General features: G+C 64.0%; 1 pseudogene; it reads left to right on the top strand.

Annotated features, from left to right (window-relative positions):
• Nucleotides 1-478: 478 nt before the first annotated feature.
• Nucleotides 479-1,582, top strand: LOC147990969 (uncharacterized; annotated as a pseudogene).
• The last annotated feature ends 4,222 nt before the right edge of the window (nucleotides 1,583-5,804 follow it).

The raw sequence follows: 5,804 nt of genomic DNA, 5'->3' as shown, positions 1-5,804 counted from the left end.
CTCGGAAACCGGATCGTGGCATCCTGGCCATGGCGGGGACCGAGAAGTCCACCGAATCTTGGGGCAATCCCTCGGGCTTTGCACGGGCGCCACGTGGTGCCCGGAAGTCGGAGGGGCCTGACAGGCCAGGCGCGTGACGGGACCGGCCGACGGGCTGGGGCCCACCGCAGCTCGCCCTCGGCCCAAATGCGCGGGTTTATTGCAGCGTACGGGGGTCGGTTGCTCTTCCCCGAGCAGTTACTACGCGTGTACATGCGCACTTATTGCGGGGTAGTGGAACGGGCGCGTGCAGACGATCCTACTTCCCCACGTTCATACCGAGTGTTATAAATCGGGGGGCAGGGGGCGGCGGACATTATTCTCGCGCGCCCTCCTGTCCCTTGGCTCTCGCTCCGCTCTTTGCAACTGACGCACTGCGGTGCCCGCTGCTCCAAGCAGAACTCCTTCGCCGCCCATCTTCCTTCTTCTTCCTTTGATCATGTCACTTCCATCGGGCTCCTGGATGGGTTCGAATGTCACCTCCGAGAACATCACCCAACTCCGAGCGACGTGGCACCTGCCGCAGAAGACGAACGTCGGCGTCCGCTTGCCGCGCGGCGAGCAGAGGCCTCGGCCCGATGGGCAGGAGCGCGTGGTCTTCCTCACGCACTTCGAGCACGGGTTCGGGCTACCGGCGAGCACCTTCTTCCACGCGTTCCTAGAGTTCTTCGGGCTCCAGCCGCATCATCTTGGCACCGGCGCCATCGTCCAGCTCTCCGGCTTCGTCACCCTCTGCGAGGGGTACCTGGGGGTCGAGCCTACGATCGACCTCTGGGCGCGCTTCTTCTCCTTGAAGCAGTAGGGCCCGTCAGCCGGGGAGTTCGCCGATTGCGGCGCCGCCATCATCTCGAAGCGGCCGGGGGCGGATTTCCCCAAGATCCCGCTGGAGGATTCTGCCAAGAAGTGGCAGAACTCCTTTTTCTACGTCCGCAACCTTGGTGCGGATCGCATCAACCTTGCGGCCTTCGCCATTGCACCGCCATGGGCGAAGAAGAACTGGGGCTACTCGCCCAGGCGCCCCTTGTAGGAGATCGTCAATCTCTGCGAGCGGGTGACGGTGATGAGGATGCATGACGGGCTCACCGGCACCGACCTCCTCGCTGCGTTCATCCTGCGCCGGATCCTTCCACTTCAGGGGCGCTCCTACCTCATCGGCTAAATGGTCGGCCTTCAAGACCCCAACCGCATGGGGTCAACGCGGCTGTCCGTGGAGCAGATCGCGCGCGGCATGAATGACATCTCCAAGGCCAACCTTGGGGAGGACTGGCAGCTCGGCAAGGCGTCGTACAGCCAGTCGAACCCGGCGCCACAGGTGAGTGTCTGGTCTTCTTACTTTGCTGTCGCGCACCTTCTCATCTGTCCTGACGTGACGCGGGGGGTAATTCTGAACGTGATTCATCATCCTTACGCCCGGGCCCCGTCGCAGGTGGCGCTGGTGGCGCCAGAGGAGCCCACGGCTCATGGCGGGGAGGAGGAGGCCGAGTCCGACGCCGGCGCTGGGCGTCGCGCGGGTAAGTCTCGTGTTTTTCTTCATGTGTCTTGAATTGCTGACTACGGCACGGAACGGTCAGTGCTGACGCTGGTTGTCGGTGTAGTGGCGTTGGGCGTGGGAGGCGGCGACACGGGCGGAGCCGGGTCCTCGCATGGGGCGGCGCCGAGCCGCCCGCATGGGAAAGACAGCGTCGCGCCGCGACCCCGGGCCGAAGCGCACAGCGGACCCGGCCGGGGCCGGGAGGCCGGCCAAGAGCAAGCGCGGTGGCGGGCACGGGAGGCCAACCCCGGTCCCGGTCTTGGCGGGGTAAGCTTCATCTCTCGTTTGCACTCAGATTTTTTTCTTGAGCTAGTCTTGTTTCTTTTCTGCTCATTCTGTCTTCTTCAGGTCGCCGATCGCGCTGGCGAGGGCGGCGGCGGAAGCCGCGACCGCCGAAGGGGCCGCGTTCCGCAGGAGCCGGTCCGACCTCACCCACAAGGCCGAGGTGGTGGGACAGGCCGACTCGGACCTCGGCCTTGATCCGAACGACGCCGAAGCCTTGGCCTGGCGGGACAGGAACCGGGCCGAGGTGGAGCTAGAGGCGGCGTCGGTCCATGCTTGGACCGACGTTGCGGTGACATGGGCGCGAGCCAGCGCGGAGCCGGCCTGGCGCGAGATGCCGGAGGGCACGGTGGTGGCGGCGACGGTCTTTGAGCCGTCGTCGGTGAGGGAGCGCGGTTGTGGAGGCCGGGCTGAGGTGGTGATCCCCAACCAGGAGGTCGTGGAGGTGGCGGATGACACCCCGCCGCGGGCCGATGTGGTCGAGTGAGCGGGGACTGATGGTGGTGGAGGCGATGTCGTTTTGGAAGAGACGCTGCGGGCGGCGGTGTCGGAGGCGCCGCCGGTTTTGGAGGAGGCACCGCAGGAGGCGGTGCCGGAGGCCACCCCGGCAGCTGGGCTGGAGACGGCGACGCAGGGCGTCCCGGCGTCCGGGTCAGAGACGGCGACGCAGAGCGTCCCGGCGTCCGGGTCGTCATCGGCGCTGGGAGGGGCGTCGGAGGAGGTGCTGGCCGCGTTGCGAGCGGCCAGCGGGGAGTACGCCTTGGTGCCCCGGCAGGGAGGGCGCCGAGCTGCCGTGCCACAGCCGGCGCGGAGCGTGGGCGCCCTTGTCTTCGGGCCTCGAAACCAGGAAGAGGCGGCGCTGGACGCCGTCAGTCGCCGCCTGCGAGGCCGGACGGAACGGCTCGAGGCCTTCGCCTAGGCCGAGGTGGAGCGGACACGCGACCTGGAGCGCGCCGTTCTGGTAAGTCTTCTTGTAATTTCTTCTTTGTGGGGGCGCGCCTGCGCATCCACTGGGTGTAGCCCCAGATGTTCGGGCCAACTACGTAGTAGTTGGGTCGAATCTTTAGAGTGTTGGCCTTGTTCTGATTTCTGCTTATTTCAACATCTCGACGCCTTCCGGATCGCTGCCTACAATCGTCTCCTAGGCAAGCACCAGTAGCTCATGGAGCAACTTGCCGCCAAGGAGGAGGAGCTCCGTGTCGCTGCATGTATTCTTGTGCTCTTTCCTAGTGGGGGTGCGCTAGCTCATCCACTGGGTGTAGCCCCCGAGATTCGGGCCAACTATGTAACAGTTGGGCCAGATCTTAAGTTTTGCTTTTTTCTTCTGTTGGGTCCTTCTTTTTCGCAGCCGAGGTGCTGTCCTGGCGGACTCGTCTGCTCTAGGCCGGTCATCAGTACGACTGGCTCGTTGCCAACACCGGCCGTCTTGGCGTCGAGGCGGCGCAGGAGAGGGCGGAGGCGGCCGCGGCTCGGCGGTCTCTCGACGAGGCCAACCAGCTGCATGAGCAGCTGGCGGGTCACAAGAGCCGCCTTGAGGCCGAGGTGGAGCTCCTTAAGGCAGAAGCCGTCAAGGTGGCAGAGGCGCAGCAGGCCCTGGTGGAGGCGGACCAGCAGCGCCGCCAGCTGGCCGACGACACGGGCCGGCTCTAGGCCGTGGTGGATCGCCTGCGGGGGCGGGTCACCATGGTTGAGGGGGCCCGTCAGGACGAGGCCCGTCGCCGCGAGGCGGCCGAGAAGGCGGCCGAAGACAAGGAGTTCGGTTCTTTGAGAGGAGCGCGTAGGACTTGGGTCCCTCGAAACGTTGAGCGCGAGCAAAACACCCACTGGGCCGACTGGTGGCAATCCGGGGAAGCCGGTTGGCGAGCAGCCGGTCGTGCGGCTCTTCATTTGATGAATGGTGGGCCGGGTTGATTGACCCGGCAGCCTTTGACTTAGTGTATGAAGCGTAAAGGAGCTTTGGCTTGTTGTGCTTGCCAGCTGACAGCCAAAGCTAGATCTGTGGCTTTAGGGGGAAGTGGGGGACCGCGGCATCCTAACTTTATCAGGAATCACCAAGTAAGGCGGCGGGGTGGCGACCGAGCCGGCCAGCCCCCGAGCCCCTGGGTCGAGCGAGTCGGGCCGGTGGCCGGGTTCAGTGGTATAGTGATGCAAGAAAATAGGGACACAATAAATTGGTTGACAAAAGGCAGCCCTCGAGTCTCGTTCAGGGACCCCATGGTTTCGTGTGTTTACAGAAGGCGACGGTACATACGCTCGTGCAGCTAATTGTAAAACGGGCGGAGGAGTTCCGTGTTCCACGGCCGGGTCATTTCTTCACCGGCGGTGTCCTTCTTGCGCTTCCTTGACTTGCGTGCGTCGATGAGGTAGTAGGCGTTGCGGTCACGCAAGGCCCTGCTCACGACGAATGGACCCTCCCATGGAGGGGACAACTTGTACTGGCCTGCCTACTCTTGGACGAGTCGGAGGACGAGGTCGCCCTCGCGGAACGCGAGGGGCTTGATCTTCTTGTTGTGGTAGTGCCTCAGGCCTTGCTGGTAGATGGCCGAGCGACTGAGCGCCAGGAGGCGTGCTTCTTCGAGCAGGTTGACACCATCTTCGCGGGCTTCTCTGGCTTCAGATTCGGTGTACATCACGATGCGCGGCGAGTCGAACTCGACGTCGGTCGGGATGACGACTTCGGCTCCGTAGACGAGGAAGAACGGGGTGAACCCGGTCGACCGATTCGTCGTGGTGCGTAGACTCCAGAGAACGGCTGGCAACTCATCAAGCCAGCTGCCGGGTGAGCGGATGAGTGGCTCGACGAGTCACAGCTTGACGCTAGACAGGATGACTCCATTGGCCCGCTCGACCTGCCCGTTGGACTGCGGATGCGCAATGGAGGCCAGGTCGTGGCGGATGCCGGAGATGGAGCAATATCGCTCGAGCGCGCCCTTGGCGAAGTTGGTGCCGTTGTCGGTGATGATGCTGTTCGGCATGCCATAGCACACCGCTATGTCCTTGATGAACCGGACGGCTGTTCGTCCGTCCAGTTTCTTGATTGGTCTTGCCTCGATCCAGTTGGTGAATTTGTCCACTGCCACCAGCAAGTGCGTCATGCCACCTCGAGCGGTTTTGAAGGGTCCCACCATGTTGAGTCCCCAGACCGTGAAGGGCCAGGCGATCGGTATGGTGCGGAGTGCTGCCGCCGGCTGGTGGCTGCGTTTGCTGAAGCGCTGGCATCCCTCACACTTGAGGACGAGCGACTCGGCATCTTGGAGGGTCGTGGGCCAGTAGAAACCGTGGCGGAACGCCTTGGCCACCGGGGACCATGATGCGGCGTGGTGCCCGCACTTGCCCTGATGTATGTCGAGGAGGATGTCGATGCCCCGTTCCTGCTCGACGCAGCGCTGGAACACGCCAGTGGAGCTGCGCCTGACAAGCTCGCTATTGATGATGCTGTAGGTGGACGCCCGACGCTGCACTTGCCGGGCTTCGGTCTCGTCCATGGAGAGAACTCCGTTCTCCAAAAATTCTGATATTGGGAGGGCCCAAGATGGAGTCGTAACCACGGCGAAGACAGCCACCAGGGTGGGTTCCGAGTCGGCAGCCCCCGAGCCGGGGATGGCGACGGCCGGGTCTGGGACGATGGTGTCCGGGTCGAGCTGAGCAGCCCCTGGGCTGGGTTCAGCAGTCCCGAGGCCGGGTTGAGGTGCGGCCGGGTCGTCTGGAACGTGGATGGACTCGGAGTCCGGCGATGGCTTGACGGACGGCTTGTGCATGTGCTCAAGGGAGACTCTGGACGGGATGGCTTGTCGTGACGAGGCGATCTTGGCGAGCGTGTCGGCTGCTTCATTCTCCGCGTGTGGGACGTGGAGGAACTCGCAGCCCTCGGATCCGGACAGCCTCTGGACGACGAAGCGGTAGCTTGCCATGTTGGAGTCGCGGGCATCCCATTCGGTGGAGCACTGCTACA

Source organism: Triticum urartu, chromosome 1A, assembly GCF_056163025.1.
Source record: "Triticum urartu cultivar PI428250 chromosome 1A, HENAU_Tu73, whole genome shotgun sequence".
NCBI lineage: Eukaryota > Viridiplantae > Streptophyta > Magnoliopsida > Poales > Poaceae > Triticum > Triticum urartu.
Note: the sequence above shows the minus strand (reverse complement) of the source record. Positions and strands in the feature narration are given on the sequence as shown.